This window comes from Vicugna pacos, unplaced genomic scaffold (genome assembly GCF_048564905.1).
Source record: "Vicugna pacos unplaced genomic scaffold, VicPac4 scaffold_192, whole genome shotgun sequence".
NCBI classification, from domain to species: domain Eukaryota; kingdom Metazoa; phylum Chordata; class Mammalia; order Artiodactyla; family Camelidae; genus Vicugna; species Vicugna pacos.
This window is the reverse complement of record NW_027328871.1, coordinates 3,160,091-3,179,847: the sequence shown is the minus strand read 5'-3', so window position 1 is coordinate 3,179,847 and position 19,757 is coordinate 3,160,091. Positions and strand designations below refer to the sequence as shown.

General features: G+C 45.3%; 1 long non-coding RNA gene across 1 annotated transcript in view; it reads left to right on the top strand.

The window, feature by feature from the left end:
- LOC140695264 (uncharacterized) overlaps positions 1-1,814 on the top strand; it is a 62,708-nt gene extending 60,894 nt beyond the window's left edge. Inside the window, exons 6-7 of the long non-coding RNA XR_012070960.1 lie at positions 298-370; positions 1,743-1,814. This is a non-coding gene — a long non-coding RNA (uncharacterized lncRNA). The remainder of the gene's footprint in view (positions 1-297; positions 371-1,742) is intronic.
- The last annotated feature ends 17,943 nt before the right edge of the window (positions 1,815-19,757 follow it).

The following is a 19,757-nucleotide window of genomic DNA, read 5'->3' as shown; positions in this document are numbered from 1 at the left end:
ATCATCCGTAGCCCTATCCCTCCCTGAACGCTGCTTCTGCTACCTCAAATTGGCAGCTCGGAGCTTGGTCTCGGAATCAACTGTGGGGATATTTTGCACTGGATTCTTTGAGTTCTGTCAGCCAAGCATCTGCTGTGCACTCTTCTAACACTCAGCGCATCACCTTCAATCCCATGTCTCCTGTCCGCTTGAGAGTGTGCATCCAAGTTAAAGAGAGTTTCACCTTTACTGCTCCATCAACAGGGCTCAGACCATGCACTGGTATCCATTCCCTGCTTTTCCTTCTCCTGCTTCCAGGTGTTCTGAGGCCTCATCCTGTCTTTGGAAGTAACAGACCTCTCTTCGGCAAGTGTCCTGTGCCAAGGGCTGGGTGAGTGGATGTTTCCATTGCTGTGTTCATGGGAGCGAGTGAGCGCACGTTGCACTGCTTCTCTGTCAACTGGGCATCGATGAATCAACACTTTCCAGATACATTTCACAGAAATGTGTTTTTTTTTATCTCTTTGTTTCTATACAGCCGTGGTGGGAGGGATTGTCCGAAGACTCCAGTTTTGACATTGTGTTGAAATCTCATTTGCAGTCTTTAAAAATTTAATAGAATTTATAGAAATGTTTTGGGAGTTATACGAAAATGAAGTTAGTTTCTGAAACATACTAAATCGACCTAGAAGCCAGACTTGTCAATTTCGGTAACATTTTGTCAGCTCTAAGGAAAATATAGACAGATAGAATGCAAACTAGCAGTCCGAACTGTTAAAGGGGTCATGTCAACTCTTTACAGTTGAAGCCTCCGAAACCAACAGGAACCATGAGATAACTAATGGAAACATGAAATAACCCCCAAGCTTGGATTCACTTGTGCATGTGGTGCCCTTTACTCCCGATGACACCTACTGGTCAATGTTGGCATTTCAAGGTGTAACATCCCTCTCAAGGAAAATACAAGAGAAAACGAACAAAATATATACATTTAGCTTTGAATCCAAAGAACCTAGAGGCATTATAGCTATGAGAACCCTGCTGCAGCTATGCTAGGCTACTGAGAACCAGGTGTTTTTCTATCAGTAATGAGAACGCTTAATCATCCGATCATGTTGGGTAAAGCACTTGAATGCAACCAAGTCTGCACCCCCATGATAGATTGCCACCGGGGGCTTGACTCAATTGAAAGACGGTCCACATAAACTGTGTCTTTCATGTCATTGGCGACTTTTACAGTTCCGTTCACTATCTGACTTCGAATATTTACCTAGACTGTCTTGAAAAACGGAGGCCTAATACAGATTCAAGTTCATTCAAAGATTCCCCTCACTTACCACACTCCCTTCACCCCAGAGAAGACATAAACCCAGCATTTGCTGAATCTAGCGGAAGGCCATCGTTTCTTTGTGGGAGCTATGTATTCAATTCCTATCTATTTCATACGAGAGTATTTGACCTTTATGGGGTTCCTTGATGTTCACAGAGGATGAAGCTAGAGGAACTCTGATTCTAGGAGGGGCTTGCTCTTCTCTTACTGGCTTCATTGCAGCTCAGGTACTGATCCCTCAAAATGGATGCCTGAGTGGAGGGGAGGGAAGAGCAAGTGCTTGATAGCTAGGCCCAAACCTGGGAAAAGGCTTACCTGGGCTTGGTGCACTTTGATCTGAATGGCTTGGAATTGCCCCTTGGGTCGTGTGGATTATCTGACCTCTTTCAAGAACATGAGCGTTTTTATCATCTCTGCCATCTCTTCTCTTTAGACGTCAGGGATCTTGGACCCGTTCTTGGAGCAGAGAATTGAGGAACTTCCTCCAGTCCACGGTGGCCCCCCGTATGTTTCTGCTAGTATCAGCGAGGTTCAATATGTCTCATGAATGCCTTTCGAGCCTGCTATCCTCTACAGCTGTCTCCAGGCCAGTATTCTCTATTGTAGCAGAACATCTCTCATCAATGTGTTCGCATCTCTCCTCAATCCGTGCAGCCATATTTTCGGCCAGCTTCTCTTCGTGTCTCCCATAAAGTCGACTTCAACAGGACTGGGCAAGTCTGAAAGGACCTCGGAGCCTCTCCAGTAAGCTGAAGACAGGCAGATCTTCCACTGTCTGCCCTTTCAGGTTCTGGAAACTGACCCGTGAACTCAGGTCTTTGGGCAGCAGCAGTATCTCGAACTGACACAGCTTCCCGGACCAAAGACCTAAGCCAAGCTCCACAGAGGGCGGCAGCCCCTCCATCGCACTCATCCAACCACAGAACTCTGCCCGGTTACCTAGGATACACCAGCCACAACAAGCCTCGCGGTACACACCAACATTCCACCTGGAATCCAACCGCTAACTGCCATCCCCAATGGCTGCTGCATTTTGTCAGTGTTGGGGGAGGGGCTGCATCCGACGAGAGGTTCCTAAGGTAAATGTGATTCTACCCACTAGCGTCCGATGGGGCTTTGTTCTTCCCTCTTTCCTTTTGTTCAGTTCTGTATGCACTGTAGCAACGGAGGGAAGTGTGTCCATTTTCAGTTGAATGTTTCATACGTCTTTAAACTTTCTAACAGTTCACAGTACACAGAGACCCACTAAGGGAAACTATTTTTCCTGTAATATGGGCACACCCGCAATACATAGCCGTCGGTTGATTTCTGCTGAAAAACCCGCATGCACGGGACATCTATCCATTTGTTTCAAGGGGGCTGAAATTCCTAGGAATGACACAATCCCCAATGTGCACTTTACTGCCTGTCTCTTTTGATCTTAGTACACTTTTGCGGAGCTACTTTTCCTTGTTATAGGCTTGTGCCATTTCTTCTCGACGTAGTGTAGAATATGGCATTCATTCATCCTGTTGGAAGACTTGCAAGTCTATATCACGGACTAGGAATCCATTGGATTCCAAATCGGCATGTGGGTTAGGTCACGATATGCTCATATGAATCAATATTTACGAATATAAATGCACGCCTCTGATTTCCGAATACAGTTGTGCTGAGTACATTCAAGCCGCGATACTGGGTCGATGCGTACTGAATGATCCTTGACATCACCTTGAGTAATTTCTTTTGAATATTCATGTTACCCTACCCTTTTTGTGTTGTTTGTTTGTTTGATTCTTTCTTGGTCTGCTTCTCGTTTGTTTTGCAAACACGTCAGGCCATGCATCTCTCCGTTTGCTTCCAACAGAGAGTCATATAAGCTGACTCCCTTAAGATAGTGCTTCCAATCCCCTATGATTTCCTGCTTCCCTCTCCCATCTTTAGGGTTTTGATGTCCTCCTTGCCTTCTTCTTGTTTCTTCTTTCCACTCATGCTCTTCTTGCAATTCCAATAAGGGTTTTCTTCTTTCCATTTCATCTTGCTGCTTATCCCTTCAGGGGAGAATTCTCAACATTTCTTTTAGGATAAGTTTCAAACTGCTGAATTCTTTTAAGATTTGCAGGTCTGTGGCATTCTCTAGCTCTGCTGTTATTAGAAATGGTGGTCATGTGGCATAGGCTACCCTAGATGGCAGCATTTTGCCATTCAAGCTATGTTCTATGTCCTGGCACTCCTCCCTGTCCTGCAATATTGCTGCTGAGATAGCAGCTGAAACCCCTCTGGAGGTTCTATTGTGACTATGTTGCTTTCCTCCAGGCGCATGTTAAATCACTGGGATGCTCATGAACTTTGTTGATTTGGATCATACAGCTGCTGCTAAGTCTATTGGGATTCCACCTCTTTTGGACGCTGTGTACTTCCTGAATTCGCCTAGATGATTCTATCTTGGCTTTCAGCAAGTTTCAGTCTGATTCTTCTACACATAACTTTTCAAACATTGTTTGTTTCTTTACCTCTTGCTTTTCCATCTGGGGCTCTTACGAATTTTAGTCTTTCATGCCTTGTCTTCAACCAGGATTCAACAGCAATCTTTTCATTGGTTTGCACTTGCTTTCCTATGTGTGCTTCTGACCGAGGGTTTTCAGTTACCCTGTCTTCAAAGTCATTCACGCGTCCCTCTGTAATATCTCGTCTGCTTAGGACGGAATGTTAGCCCTGATATTTTCTCATCCACTGAGTTTTCTGATATTATTTGGCTCGTCTTTAGGCTTTCTCTTCCCCTTTTCTGGTATTCTGCCTTTTGTGATTCTGAGACACTGTTGTTCTTCAGTTTTTCCCTCACCTCCATTTTCAATACTTGCTCTGGAGAGCGTTTTGCAGTCTAGTTGTCTGAAAGCTTATCTTTAGGGCCTTCAATCTCTTTGGAACTGAAAATGGAACTTCCTTTTCTTTTTACTGTATTTCTTCTTCTCTACTGGTCAGGTAATTTCAGGTATCTAATGTAGACTTCTAGGGCTTGGTTAAGTGAAAATTTTAGACACTTGGCTCTACACAATTCCATGGGATTTCTGTGAGGACAAATTTTCCTAGACTTTGATGCCATGTCCTGTTCCTGTGTGTGTTGTCTGGTCTATCTCCAATTGCTGGTGTTGCCTTTGTTGTGATGAAAACCCCATACTATTTCGATTAGGATAACTTCATTTTGATTATGCTTATCTCACAAATTTGAAAGAGCACAGGACAATTCCTCTGGTGGAAATGGAGCTTCTAAATGTTCTCAGCTCTGCATTCTACTCTATGTTATTTTGGAGTGTTTCCAGAAGAGCAGATTGTGAGTGCGCTTGTGCTTTGTAGTGCCACGGGAATGTCCCACTGAAACCAGTTCTTCCAAGAGCTTCTCTGTCTACAGAAACACCAGTGGAAGCATATCTATGGATGTCACACATCAGGGCCTGCTGGAATGAACCCGCAGCCCGAACTTGGTGTCCTCGCTGCCGAACCGTGCCGGTGCCATCTAAAATGTAGTATCTGCTTTTGAGAGATAAACTGAAGGAAATCCTTCCTCTTCTCACGCTGTGTTCTTGGACCACACTTCCTTGTCCTCTCATCCTGTGGCACGGGTGCACGAAGGCAACCACAGAGCTGTTGCACATCCTGAGCCTCAAACCAAACCATAATCACAGCCCAGGTTATGAATGTAGCAGTATGCGGTGTTCATCACAACAAAGGCAACACCAGCAATTGGAGATATACCAGACAACACACACAGGAACAGAATATGGCATCAATGTCTAGGAGAAATTGTCCTCACAGAAATCCCATGGAATTGCGTAGAGCCAAGAGTCTAAAATTTTCACTTAACAAAGCCCTAGAAGTCTACACTAGATACCTGATATTACCTGACCAGTAGAGTTGAAGAAGTAAAGTAGAAGAAACAGGAAGTACCATTTTCAGTTCCAAAGGTATTGAAAGCCCAAAGATAAGCTTTCAAACAACTAGACTGCAAAACGCTATCCAGACCAAGTGTTGAAAATGGAGGTCAGGAAAACACTGAAGAACAACAGGGTCTCAGAATCACACAAGGCAGAATACCAGAAAAGGGGAAGAGAAAGTCTAAAGACGAGCCAAAAAATATCAGAAAACTCAATGGATGTGATAATATCAGGGCTAAAATTCAGTCCTTAGCAGACTAGATAATGCAGAGGGACGCGTGAATGACTGTGAAGACAGGGGAACAGAAATCCCTCGGTCAGAAGCGGACATAGGAAAGCAAGTGCAAACCAATGAAAACATTGCTGTTGAATCCTGGGTTAAGACAGGGCATGAAAGACTAGAATTCATAAGAGTCCCAGATGGAAAAGCAAGAGATAAAGAAACAAAAAATGTCTGAAAATTTATCTGTAGAAAAATCAGACTGAAACTTGCTGAAAGCCAAGAAAGAATCATCTATGCGAATTCAGGAATTACACAGCATCCAAAGGAGGTGGAACCCCAATAGACCTACCAGCAGCTGTATGATTCAAATCAACAAAGTTCACGAATATCCCAGTGATTTAAAATGCACCTGGAGGAAACAACATAGTCACAAGGGAACCTCCAGAGGGGTTTCAGCTGATAACTCGGCAGCAATATTGCAGGACAGGGAGGAGTGCCAGGACACAGACCATAACCTGAATGGTCAAATGCTGCCACTTAGGGTAGACTATGCCACATGACCACCATTTCTAATAACGGCAGAACTAGAGAATCCCACAGAACAGCAAATCTTAAAAGAATTCAGCAGTTCAAAACTTATCCTACAAGTATGGTTGAGAAATCTACCCTGAATAGAAAAGCAGCAAGATGAAATGGAAAGAAGAAACCATCATTGGAAATGCAAGAAGAGCATGAGTGGCAAAGTAGAAACAAGAAGAAGGCAAGGTGGTCATCAAAACCCTAAAGATGGGAGAGGGAAGCAGGAAATCATAGGTGATTGGAAGCACTCTCTTAAGTGAATCAGCTTATTTGACTCTCTGTTTGAAGCGAAAGGAAAGATGCATAGCCTGACGTGTTTGCAAAACTAGCGAGAAGCAGACCAACAAAGAATCAAACCAACCAACAAGCACCAAAAGGGTACGGATGGCTGAAATTTACCAAGGGAACCATGATTATTCAAAAGAAAATACCCAAGGTGATGTCAAGGATCATTCAGCACCCATCGAATTAGTATCGCGGCTTGCATGTACTCAGCGCACTTGTATTCGGAAATCAGAGGCGTGCATTCATATTCGTAAATATTGATTCATAAGAGCATATCGTGACCTAACCCAAATGCCGATTTGGAATCAAATGGATTCCTAGTCCGTGATGTAAAATTGTATGTCTTCTAACAGGATGAAGAATGCCATATTCTACGCTACGTAGGAAAGAAATGAAAGAAGCCTATAACAAAGGCAAGTAGCTCTGCCAAAGTGTGCTAAGGGCAAAAGAGGCAGACAGTAAAGTGCACATTGGGGTTGGTTTCATTTCTTGGAATTTCAGCCCCCATGAGACAAATGGATCCATGTCCTGAGAGTGCGGGTGTTTCAGCAGAAATCAGGCGACGCATATGTATTCCGGGTGTACGGATATTATAGGAACATAAGTCTCCTTTAGTGGGTCTCTGTGTACTGTGAACTGTTAGAAAGTTTAAAGACGTGTGAAACCATCAACTGAAAAGGGACCCACTTCCCTCCAGTGGTTCTGTGCATACAGATCTGAACAAAAGGAAAGAGGGAAGAAGAAAGGCCCATGGGACGCTAGTGGGTAGAATCACATTTACCTTAGGAACCTCTCGTCGGATGCAGCCCCTCCCCCAACACTGACAAGATGCAGCAGCCATTGGGGATGGCAGTTACCGGTTGGATTCCAGGTGGAATGTTGGTATGTACCGCGAGGCTTGTTGTGGCTGTTGGATCCTAGGTAACCGGGCAGAGTTCTGTGGGTGGATCAGTGTGATGGAGGGGCTGCCGCCCTCTGTGGAGCTTGGCTTAGGTGTTTGGTCCGGGAAGCTGTGTTAGTTTGAGATACTGCTGCTGCCCAAAGACCTGAGTTCACGGGTCAGTTTCCAGAACCTGAAAGGGCAGACAGTGGAAGATCTGCCTGTCATCAGCTTACTGGTGAGGCTCCGAGGTACTTTCAGAATTGCCCAGCCCTGGTGAAGTCGACTTTATGGGAGACACGAAGAAAAGCTGGCCGAAAAGCTGGCTGCACGGATTGAGGAGAGATGCGAACACATGGATGAGAGATGTTCTGCTACAATGGAGAATACTGGCGTGGACACAGCTGTAGAGGATACCAGGCTCAAAAGACATTCATGAGACATATTGAACCTCGCTGATACTGGCAGAAACATACGGAGTGCCAACGTGGACTTGAGGAAGTTCCTCAATTCTCTTCTCCAAGAACGGGTCCAAGGTCCCTGACGTCTGCAAGAGAAGAGATGGCAGAGATGATCAAAACGCTCCTGTTCTTGGAAGAGGTCGTGAGAATCCACACGTCCCAAGGGGCCTTCCCAAGCCATTCAGACCAAAATTCACCAAGCCCAGGTAAGCCTTTTCCCAGGTTTGGGCCTAGCTAGCAAGCACTTGCCCTTGCCTCCCCTCCACTCAGGCATCCATTTGGAAGGATCAGTACCTGAGCTGCAAAGAAGCCAGTACGAGAAGAGCAAGCCCCTCCTAGAATCAGAGTTCCTCCAGCTTCACACTCTGTGAACAACAGTGAACTCCTTAAAGGTCAAATAGTCTCGGCTGAAATAGATAGGAATTGAATACTTAGCTCACACCTAGAAACGATGGCCTTCCGCTAGATTCAGCAAATGTGGTGTTTATGTCTTCCCTGGGGTGAAGGGAGTGTGGTAAGTGAGGGGAATCTTTGACTGAACTTGACTCTGTACTAGGCCTCAGTTTTTCAAGACAGTATAGGTAAATAGTACAAGTCAGAAAGTGAACTGTACTGTAAAAGTCGCCAATGACATTAAAGACACAGCTTATGTGGATCGTCTTTCACTTGAGTCAAGCCCCCGGGGGCACTATATCATGGGGGTGCAGACTTGGTTGCGTTAAATGGCTTTACCCAACATGATCGGATGATTAAGCGTTCTCATCACTGATAGAAGAACACCTGGTTCTCAATAGACTAGCATAACTGCAGCAGGGTTCTCCTAGCTATAATGCCTCTAGGTGCTTTTGGATTCAAACCTAAATGTATATATTTGGTTTCTTTCCTCTTGTGTTTTCCTAGAGAGGGATGTGACCCCTTGAAATGCCAACATTGGCCAGTAGGTGTCATTGGGAGTAAAGGGCACCACATGCACAAGTGTATCCAAGGTTGGGGGTTATTTCATGTTTCCAATAGTTATTTCATGGTTCCTGTTGGTTTCGGAGGCTTCAACCGTAAAGAGCTGACATGACCCCTTTAACAGTTTGGACTGCTAGTTTGCATTCTATCTGTCTAGGTTTTCCGTAGAGCTGACAAAATGTTACCAAAATTGACAAGTCTGGCTTCTAGGTCGATTTAGTGTGTTTCAAAAAATAACTTCATTTTCGTATAACTCCCAAAACATGTAAATGAATTCTGTTAAACTTCTTAAAGCCTGCAAATGAGATATCAACACAATGTCAAAACAGGTGTCTTCGGACAATCCCTCCCACCACGGCTGTATAGAAACAAAGAGCTAAGCAAATATCAGATTTCTGTGAAATGTATCTGGATAGTGTTGATTCATCGATGCCCAGTTGGCAGAGAAGAAGTGCAACCTGCACTCACTCGCTCCCATGTACAGAGCAATGGAAACATCCACTCACCCAGCCCTTGGCACAGGACACTTGCCGAAGAGAGGTCTGTTACTTCCAAAGACAGGATGAGGCCTCAGGACACCTGGAAGCAGGAGAAGGCAAAGCAGGGAATGGAAACCAGTGCAGGGTCTGACCCCTGGTGATGGAGCAACAAGGGTGAAACTCTGTTTAACTTGGATGCACACTCTCAAGCGGACAGGAGACATGGGATTGAAGGTGATGTGCTGAGATTTGCAAGAGTGCACAGCAGATGCTTGGCTGACAGAACTCAAAGAAACCAGCGCAAAATATCCCCACAGTTGATTCTGAGACCAAGATCCGAGCTGCCAAATTTGAGGTAGCAGAGGCAACGGACAGTGAGGGATAGGGCTACGGATGATGGCACACGCTGAGTCTCAGGGATCTGGAGTGCGTTGTGGGATGTGGTGGGTCGAATCAAGAGAGCAAACCGAACTGTGTACCAATGATAAAGCAACCAAACTGGTCGCGCGGTTGAGATTACCGATATGTCCCCTGGCCACACCCAGTGCATCTGCAGGACCAGGGACTAATTGGGCATTTTGCCAATAGAGCACGTGTGGGGCTGAATCAGAGCTATCGTGCATCTGGTCTGAGGGATCCAGGGGGCCTTGGGTTTGAAATCAGAATGAAAAGCCTTAGGATCTGCTACATTCATAACCTGGGCTGGGATTATGGTTTGGTTTGAGGCACAGGATGCGCAACAGCTCTGTGGTTGCCTTCGTGCACCCGTGCCACAGGGATGAGAGGACAAGGAAGTGTGGTCCAAGTCCACAACGTGAGAAGAGGAAGCATTTCCTTCAGCACTATCTCCCAAAAGCGGATGCTACGTTTTGGATGGCACCGGCATGGTACGGCACCGAGGAAACCAAGGTAGGTCTGCGGGATCATTCCAGCAGGCCCTGATGTGTGACATCCATGGATGTGCTTCCACTGGTGTTTCAGTAGACAGAGAAGCTCTGGGAAGAACTGCTTTCATTGGGACATTCCCGTGGCACTACAAAGCACAAGCGCACTCTCAGTTTGCTGTTTTGGAAACACTCCAAAATGACATAGAGCAGAATGCGGAGCTGAGAACCTTTAGAAGCCTCATTTCCACAAGAGGAAGTGTCCTGCGCACTTTCAGAACTGTGAGATAAGCGTAATCAAAATGAAGTTATGCTAATCGAAATAGTATGGGTTGTTCATCACAACAAATGCAACACCAGCAATTGGAGATATACCAGACAACACACACAGGAACAGAATATGGCATCAATGTCTAGGAGAAATTGTCCTCACAGAAATCCCATGGAATTGCGTAGAGCCAAGAGTCTAAAATTTTCACTTAACAAAGCCCTAGAAGTCTACACTAGATACCTGATATTACCTGACCAGTAGAGTTGAAGAAGTAAAGTAGAAGAAACAGGAAGTACCATTTTCAGTTCCAAAGGTATTGAAAGCCCAAAGATAAGCTTTCAAACAACTAGACTGCAAAACGCTATCCAGACCAAGTGTTGAAAATGGAGGTCAGGAAAACACTGAAGAACAACAGGGTCTCAGAATCACACAAGGCAGAATACCAGAAAAGGGGAAGAGAAAGTCTAAAGACGAGCCAAAAAATATCAGAAAACTCAATGGATGTGATAATATCAGGGCTAAAATTCAGTCCTTAGCAGACTAGATAATGCAGAGGGACGCGTGAATGACTGTGAAGACAGGGGAACAGAAATCCCTCGGTCAGAAGCGGACATAGGAAAGCAAGTGCAAACCAATGAAAACATTGCTGTTGAATCCTGGGTTAAGACAGGGCATGAAAGACTAGAATTCATAAGAGTCCCAGATGGAAAAGCAAGAGATAAAGAAACAAAAAATGTCTGAAAATTTATCTGTAGAAAAATCAGACTGAAACTTGCTGAAAGCCAAGAAAGAATCATCTATGCGAATTCAGGAATTACACAGCATCCAAAGGAGGTGGAACCCCAATAGACCTACCAGCAGCTGTATGATTCAAATCAACAAAGTTCACGAATATCCCAGTGATTTAAAATGCACCTGGAGGAAACAACATAGTCACAAGGGAACCTCCAGAGGGGTTTCAGCTGATAACTCGGCAGCAATATTGCAGGACAGGGAGGAGTGCCAGGACACAGACCATAACCTGAATGGCCAAATGCTGCCACTTAGGGTAGACTATGCCACATGACCACCATTTCTAATAACGGCAGAACTAGAGAATCCCACAGAACAGCAAATCTTAAAAGAATTCAGCAGTTCAAAACTTATCCTACAAGTATGGTTGAGAAATCTACCCTGAATAGAAAAGCAGCAAGATGAAATGGAAAGAAGAAACCATCATTGGAAATGCAAGAAGAGCATGAGTGGCAAAGTAGAAACAAGAAGAAGGCAAGGTGGTCATCAAAACCCTAAAGATGGGAGAGGGAAGCAGGAAATCATAGGTGATTGGAAGCACTCTCTTAAGTGAATCAGCTTATTTGACTCTCTGTTTGAAGCGAAAGGAAAGATGCATAGCCTGACGTGTTTGCAAAACTAGCGAGAAGCAGACCAACAAAGAATCAAACCAACCAACAAGCACCAAAAGGGTACGGATGGCTGAAATTTACCAAGGGAACCATGATTATTCAAAAGAAAATACCCAAGGTGATGTCAAGGATCATTCAGCACCCATCGAATTAGTATCGCGGCTTGCATGTACTCAGCGCACTTGTATTCGGAAATCAGAGGCGTGCATTCATATTCGTAAATATTGATTCATAAGAGCATATCGTGACCTAACCCAAATGCCGATTTGGAATCAAATGGATTCCTAGTCCGTGATGTAAAATTGTATGTCTTCTAACAGGATGAAGAATGCCATATTCTACGCTACGTAGGAAAGAAATGAAAGAAGCCTATAACAAAGGCAAGTAGCTCTGCCAAAGTGTGCTAAGGGCAAAAGAGGCAGACAGTAAAGTGCACATTGGGGTTGGTTTCATTTCTTGGAATTTCAGCCCCCATGAGACAAATGGATCCATGTCCTGAGAGTGCGGGTGTTTCAGCAGAAATCAGGCGACGCATATGTATTCCGGGTGTACGGATATTATAGGAACATAAGTCTCCTTTAGTGGGTCTCTGTGTACTGTGAACTGTTAGAAAGTTTAAAGACGTGTGAAACCATCAACTGAAAAGGGACCCACTTCCCTCCAGTGGTTCTGTGCATACAGATCTGAACAAAAGGAAAGAGGGAAGAAGAAAGGCCCATGGGACGCTAGTGGGTAGAATCACATTTACCTTAGGAACCTCTCGTCGGATGCAGCCCCTCCCCCAACACTGACAAGATGCAGCAGCCATTGGGGATGGCAGTTACCGGTTGGATTCCAGGTGGAATGTTGGTATGTACCGCGAGGCTTGTTGTGGCTGTTGGATCCTAGGTAACCGGGCAGAGTTCTGTGGGTGGATCAGTGTGATGGAGGGGCTGCCGCCCTCTGTGGAGCTTGGCTTAGGTGTTTGGTCCGGGAAGCTGTGTTAGTTTGAGATACTGCTGCTGCCCAAAGACCTGAGTTCACGGGTCAGTTTCCAGAACCTGAAAGGGCAGACAGTGGAAGATCTGCCTGTCATCAGCTTACTGGTGAGGCTCCGAGGTACTTTCAGAATTGCCCAGCCCTGGTGAAGTCGACTTTATGGGAGACACGAAGAAAAGCTGGCCGAAAAGCTGGCTGCACGGATTGAGGAGAGATGCGAACACATGGATGAGAGATGTTCTGCTACAATGGAGAATACTGGCGTGGACACAGCTGTAGAGGATACCAGGCTCAAAAGACATTCATGAGACATATTGAACCTCGCTGATACTGGCAGAAACATACGGAGTGCCAACGTGGACTTGAGGAAGTTCCTCAATTCTCTTCTCCAAGAACGGGTCCAAGGTCCCTGACGTCTGCAAGAGAAGAGATGGCAGAGATGATCAAAACGCTCCTGTTCTTGGAAGAGGTCGTGAGAATCCACACGTCCCAAGGGGCCTTCCCAAGCCATTCAGACCAAAATTCACCAAGCCCAGGTAAGCCTTTTCCCAGGTTTGGGCCTAGCTAGCAAGCACTTGCCCTTGCCTCCCCTCCACTCAGGCATCCATTTGGAAGGATCAGTACCTGAGCTGCAAAGAAGCCAGTACGAGAAGAGCAAGCCCCTCCTAGAATCAGAGTTCCTCCAGCTTCACACTCTGTGAACAACAGTGAACTCCTTAAAGGTCAAATAGTCTCGGCTGAAATAGATAGGAATTGAATACTTAGCTCACACCTAGAAACGATGGCCTTCCGCTAGATTCAGCAAATGTGGTGTTTATGTCTTCCCTGGGGTGAAGGGAGTGTGGTAAGTGAGGGGAATCTTTGACTGAACTTGACTCTGTACTAGGCCTCAGTTTTTCAAGACAGTATAGGTAAATAGTACAAGTCAGAAAGTGAACTGTACTGTAAAAGTCGCCAATGACATTAAAGACACAGCTTATGTGGATCGTCTTTCACTTGAGTCAAGCCCCCGGGGGCACTATATCATGGGGGTGCAGACTTGGTTGCGTTAAATGGCTTTACCCAACATGATCGGATGATTAAGCGTTCTCATCACTGATAGAAGAACACCTGGTTCTCAATAGACTAGCATAACTGCAGCAGGGTTCTCCTAGCTATAATGCCTCTAGGTGCTTTTGGATTCAAACCTAAATGTATATATTTGGTTTCTTTCCTCTTGTGTTTTCCTAGAGAGGGATGTGACCCCTTGAAATGCCAACATTGGCCAGTAGGTGTCATTGGGAGTAAAGGGCACCACATGCACAAGTGTATCCAAGGTTGGGGGTTATTTCATGTTTCCAATAGTTATTTCATGGTTCCTGTTGGTTTCGGAGGCTTCAACCGTAAAGAGCTGACATGACCCCTTTAACAGTTTGGACTGCTAGTTTGCATTCTATCTGTCTAGGTTTTCCGTAGAGCTGACAAAATGTTACCAAAATTGACAAGTCTGGCTTCTAGGTCGATTTAGTGTGTTTCAAAAAATAACTTCATTTTCGTATAACTCCCAAAACATGTAAATGAATTCTGTTAAACTTCTTAAAGCCTGCAAATGAGATATCAACACAATGTCAAAACAGGTGTCTTCGGACAATCCCTCCCACCACGGCTGTATAGAAACAAAGAGCTAAGCAAATATCAGATTTCTGTGAAATGTATCTGGATAGTGTTGATTCATCGATGCCCAGTTGGCAGAGAAGAAGTGCAACCTGCACTCACTCGCTCCCATGTACAGAGCAATGGAAACATCCACTCACCCAGCCCTTGGCACAGGACACTTGCCGAAGAGAGGTCTGTTACTTCCAAAGACAGGATGAGGCCTCAGGACACCTGGAAGCAGGAGAAGGCAAAGCAGGGAATGGAAACCAGTGCAGGGTCTGACCCCTGGTGATGGAGCAACAAGGGTGAAACTCTGTTTAACTTGGATGCACACTCTCAAGCGGACAGGAGACATGGGATTGAAGGTGATGTGCTGAGATTTGCAAGAGTGCACAGCAGATGCTTGGCTGACAGAACTCAAAGAAACCAGCGCAAAATATCCCCACAGTTGATTCTGAGACCAAGATCCGAGCTGCCAAATTTGAGGTAGCAGAGGCAACGGACAGTGAGGGATAGGGCTACGGATGATGGCACACGCTGAGTCTCAGGGATCTGGAGTGCGTTGTGGGATGTGGTGGGTCGAATCAAGAGAGCAAACCGAACTGTGTACCAATGATAAAGCAACCAAACTGGTCGCGCGGTTGAGATTACCGATATGTCCCCTGGCCACACCCAGTGCATCTGCAGGACCAGGGACCAATTGGGCATTTTGCCAATAGAGCACATGTGGGGCTGAATCAGAGCTATCGTGCATCTGGTCTGAGGGATCCAGGGGGCCTTGGGTTTGAAATCAGAATGAAAAGCCTTAGGATCTGCTACATTCATAACCTGGGCTGGGATTATGGTTTGGTTTGAGGCACAGGATGCGCAACAGCTCTGTGGTTGCCTTCGTGCACCCGTGCCACAGGGATGAGAGGACAAGGAAGTGTGGTCCAAGTCCACAACGTGAGAAGAGGAAGCATTTCCTTCAGCACTATCTCCCAAAAGCGGATGCTACGTTTTGGATGGCACCGGCATGGTACGGCACCGAGGAAACCAAGGTAGGTCTGCGGGATCATTCCAGCAGGCCCTGATGTGTGACATCCATGGATGTGCTTCCACTGGTGTTTCAGTAGACAGAGAAGCTCTGGGAAGAACTGCTTTCATTGGGACATTCCCGTGGCACTACAAAGCACAAGCGCACTCTCAGTTTGCTGTTTTGGAAACACTCCAAAATGACATAGAGCAGAATGCGGAGCTGAGAACCTTTAGAAGCCTCATTTCCACAAGAGGAAGTGTCCTGCGCACTTTCAGAACTGTGAGATAAGCGTAATCAAAATGAAGTTATGCTAATCGAAATAGTATGGGTTGTTCATCACAACAAATGCAACACCAGCAATTGGAGATATACCAGACAACACACACAGGAACAGAATATGGCATCAATGTCTAGGAGAAATTGTCCTCACAGAAATCCCATGGAATTGCGTAGAGCCAAGAGTCTAAAATTTTCACTTAACAAAGCCCTAGAAGTCTACACTAGATACCTGATATTACCTGACCAGTAGAGTTGAAGAAGTAAAGTAGAAGAAACAGGAAGTACCATTTTCAGTTCCAAAGGTATTGAAAGCCCAAAGATAAGCTTTCAAACAACTAGACTGCAAAACGCTATCCAGACCAAGTGTTGAAAATGGAGGTCAGGAAAACACTGAAGAACAACAGGGTCTCAGAATCACACAAGGCAGAATACCAGAAAAGGGGAAGAGAAAGTCTAAAGACGAGCCAAAAAATATCAGAAAACTCAATGGATGTGATAATATCAGGGCTAAAATTCAGTCCTTAGCAGACTAGATAATGCAGAGGGACGCGTGAATGACTGTGAAGACAGGGGAACAGAAATCCCTCGGTCAGAAGCGGACATAGGAAAGCAAGTGCAAACCAATGAAAACATTGCTGTTGAATCCTGGGTTAAGACAGGGCATGAAAGACTAGAATTCATAAGAGTCCCAGATGGAAAAGCAAGAGATAAAGAAACAAAAAATGTCTGAAAATTTATCTGTAGAAAAATCAGACTGAAACTTGCTGAAAGCCAAGAAAGAATCATCTATGCGAATTCAGGAATTACACAGCATCCAAAGGAGGTGGAACCCCAATAGACCTACCAGCAGCTGTATGATTCAAATCAACAAAGTTCACGAATATCCCAGTGATTTAAAATGCACCTGGAGGAAACAACATAGTCACAAGGGAACCTCCAGAGGGGTTTCAGCTGATAACTCGGCAGCAATATTGCAGGACAGGGAGGAGTGCCAGGACACAGACCATAACCTGAATGGCCAAATGCTGCCACTTAGGGTAGACTATGCCACATGACCACCATTTCTAATAACGGCAGAACTAGAGAATCCCACAGAACAGCAAATCTTAAAAGAATTCAGCAGTTCAAAACTTATCCTACAAGTATGGTTGAGAAATCTACCCTGAATAGAAAAGCAGCAAGATGAAATGGAAAGAAGAAACCATCATTGGAAATGCAAGAAGAGCATGAGTGGCAAAGTAGAAACAAGAAGAAGGCAAGGTGGTCATCAAAACCCTAAAGATGGGAGAGGGAAGCAGGAAATCATAGGTGATTGGAAGCACTCTCTTAAGTGAATCAGCTTATTTGACTCTCTGTTTGAAGCGAAAGGAAAGATGCATAGCCTGACGTGTTTGCAAAACTAGCGAGAAGCAGACCAACAAAGAATCAAACCAACCAACAAGCACCAAAAGGGTACGGATGGCTGAAATTTACCAAGGGAACCATGATTATTCAAAAGAAAATACCCAAGGTGATGTCAAGGATCATTCAGCACCCATCGAATTAGTATCGCGGCTTGCATGTACTCAGCGCACTTGTATTCGGAAATCAGAGGCGTGCATTCATATTCGTAAATATTGATTCATAAGAGCATATCGTGACCTAACCCAAATGCCGATTTGGAATCAAATGGATTCCTAGTCCGTGATGTAAAATTGTATGTCTTCTAACAGGATGAAGAATGCCATATTCTACGCTACGTAGGAAAGAAATGAAAGAAGCCTATAACAAAGGCAAGTAGCTCTGCCAAAGTGTGCTAAGGGCAAAAGAGGCAGACAGTAAAGTGCACATTGGGGTTGGTTTCATTTCTTGGAATTTCAGCCCCCATGAGACAAATGGATCCATGTCCTGAGAGTGCGGGTGTTTCAGCAGAAATCAGGCGACGCATATGTATTCCGGGTGTACGGATATTATAGGAACATAAGTCTCCTTTAGTGGGTCTCTGTGTACTGTGAACTGTTAGAAAGTTTAAAGACGTGTGAAACCATCAACTGAAAAGGGACCCACTTCCCTCCAGTGGTTCTGTGCATACAGATCTGAACAAAAGGAAAGAGGGAAGAAGAAAGGCCCATGGGACGCTAGTGGGTAGAATCACATTTACCTTAGGAACCTCTCGTCGGATGCAGCCCCTCCCCCAACACTGACAAGATGCAGCAGCCATTGGGGATGGCAGTTACCGGTTGGATTCCAGGTGGAATGTTGGTATGTACCGCGAGGCTTGTTGTGGCTGTTGGATCCTAGGTAACCGGGCAGAGTTCTGTGGGTGGATCAGTGTGATGGAGGGGCTGCCGCCCTCTGTGGAGCTTGGCTTAGGTGTTTGGTCCGGGAAGCTGTGTTAGTTTGAGATACTGCTGCTGCCCAAAGACCTGAGTTCACGGGTCAGTTTCCAGAACCTGAAAGGGCAGACAGTGGAAGATCTGCCTGTCATCAGCTTACTGGTGAGGCTCCGAGGTACTTTCAGAATTGCCCAGCCCTGGTGAAGTCGACTTTATGGGAGACACGAAGAAAAGCTGGCCGAAAAGCTGGCTGCACGGATTGAGGAGAGATGCGAACACATGGATGAGAGATGTTCTGCTACAATGGAGAATACTGGCGTGGACACAGCTGTAGAGGATACCAGGCTCAAAAGACATTCATGAGACATATTGAACCTCGCTGATACTGGCAGAAACATACGGAGTGCCAACGTGGACTTGAGGAAGTTCCTCAATTCTCTTCTCCAAGAACGGGTCCAAGGTCCCTGACGTCTGCAAGAGAAGAGATGGCAGAGATGATCAAAACGCTCCTGTTCTTGGAAGAGGTCGTGAGAATCCACACGTCCCAAGGGGCCTTCCCAAGCCATTCAGACCAAAATTCACCAAGCCCAGGTAAGCCTTTTCCCAGGTTTGGGCCTAGCTAGCAAGCACTTGCCCTTGCCTCCCCTCCACTCAGGCATCCATTTGGAAGGATCAGTACCTGAGCTGCAAAGAAGCCAGTACGAGAAGAGCAAGCCCCTCCTAGAATCAGAGTTCCTCCAGCTTCACACTCTGTGAACAACAGTGAACTCCTTAAAGGTCAAATAGTCTCGGCTGAAATAGATAGGAATTGAATACTTAGCTCACACCTAGAAACGATGGCCTTCCGCTAGATTCAGCAAATGTGGTGTTTATGTCTTCCCTGGGGTGAAGGGAGTGTGGTAAGTGAGGGGAATCTTTGACTGAACTTGACTCTGTACTAGGCCTCAGTTTTTCAAGACAGTATAGGTAAATAGTACAAGTCAGAAAGTGAACTGTACTGTAAAAGTCGCCAATGACATTAAAGACACAGCTTATGTGGATCGTCTTTCACTTGAGTCAAGCCCCCGGGGGCACTATATCATGGGGGTGCAGACTTGGTTGCGTTAAATGGCTTTACCCAACATGATCGGATGATTAAGCATTCTCATCACTGATAGAAGAACACCTGGTTCTCAATAGACTAGCATAACTGCAGCAGGGTTCTCCTAGCTATAATGCCTCTAGGTGCTTTTGGATTCAAACCTAAATGTATATATTTGGTTTCTTTCCTCTTGTGTTTTCCTAGAGAGGGATGTGACCCCTTGAAATGCCAACATTGGCCAGTAGGTGTCATTGGGAGTAAAGGGCACCACATGCACAAGTGTATCCAAGGTTGGGGGTTATTTCATGTTTCCAATAGTTATTTCATGGTTCCTGTTGGTTTCGGAGGCTTCAACCGTAAAGAGCTGACATGACCCCTTTAACAGTTTGGACTGCTAGTTTGCATTCTATCTGTCTAGGTTTTCCGTAGAGCTGACAAAATGTTACCAAAATTGACAAGTCTGGCTTCTAGGTCGATTTAGTGTGTTTCAAAAAATAACTTCATTTTCGTATAACTCCCAAAACATGTAAATGAATTCTGTTAAACTTCTTAAAGCCTGCAAATGAGATATCAACACAATGTCAAAACAGGTGTCTTCGGACAATCCCTCCCACCACGGCTGTATAGAAACAAAGAGCTAAGCAAATATCAGATTTCTGTGAAATGTATCTGGATAGTGTTGATTCATCGATGCCCAGTTGGCAGAGAAGAAGTGCAACCTGCACTCACTCGCTCCCATGTACAGAGCAATGGAAACATCCACTCACCCAGCCCTTGGCACAGGACACTTGCCGAAGAGAGGTCTGTTA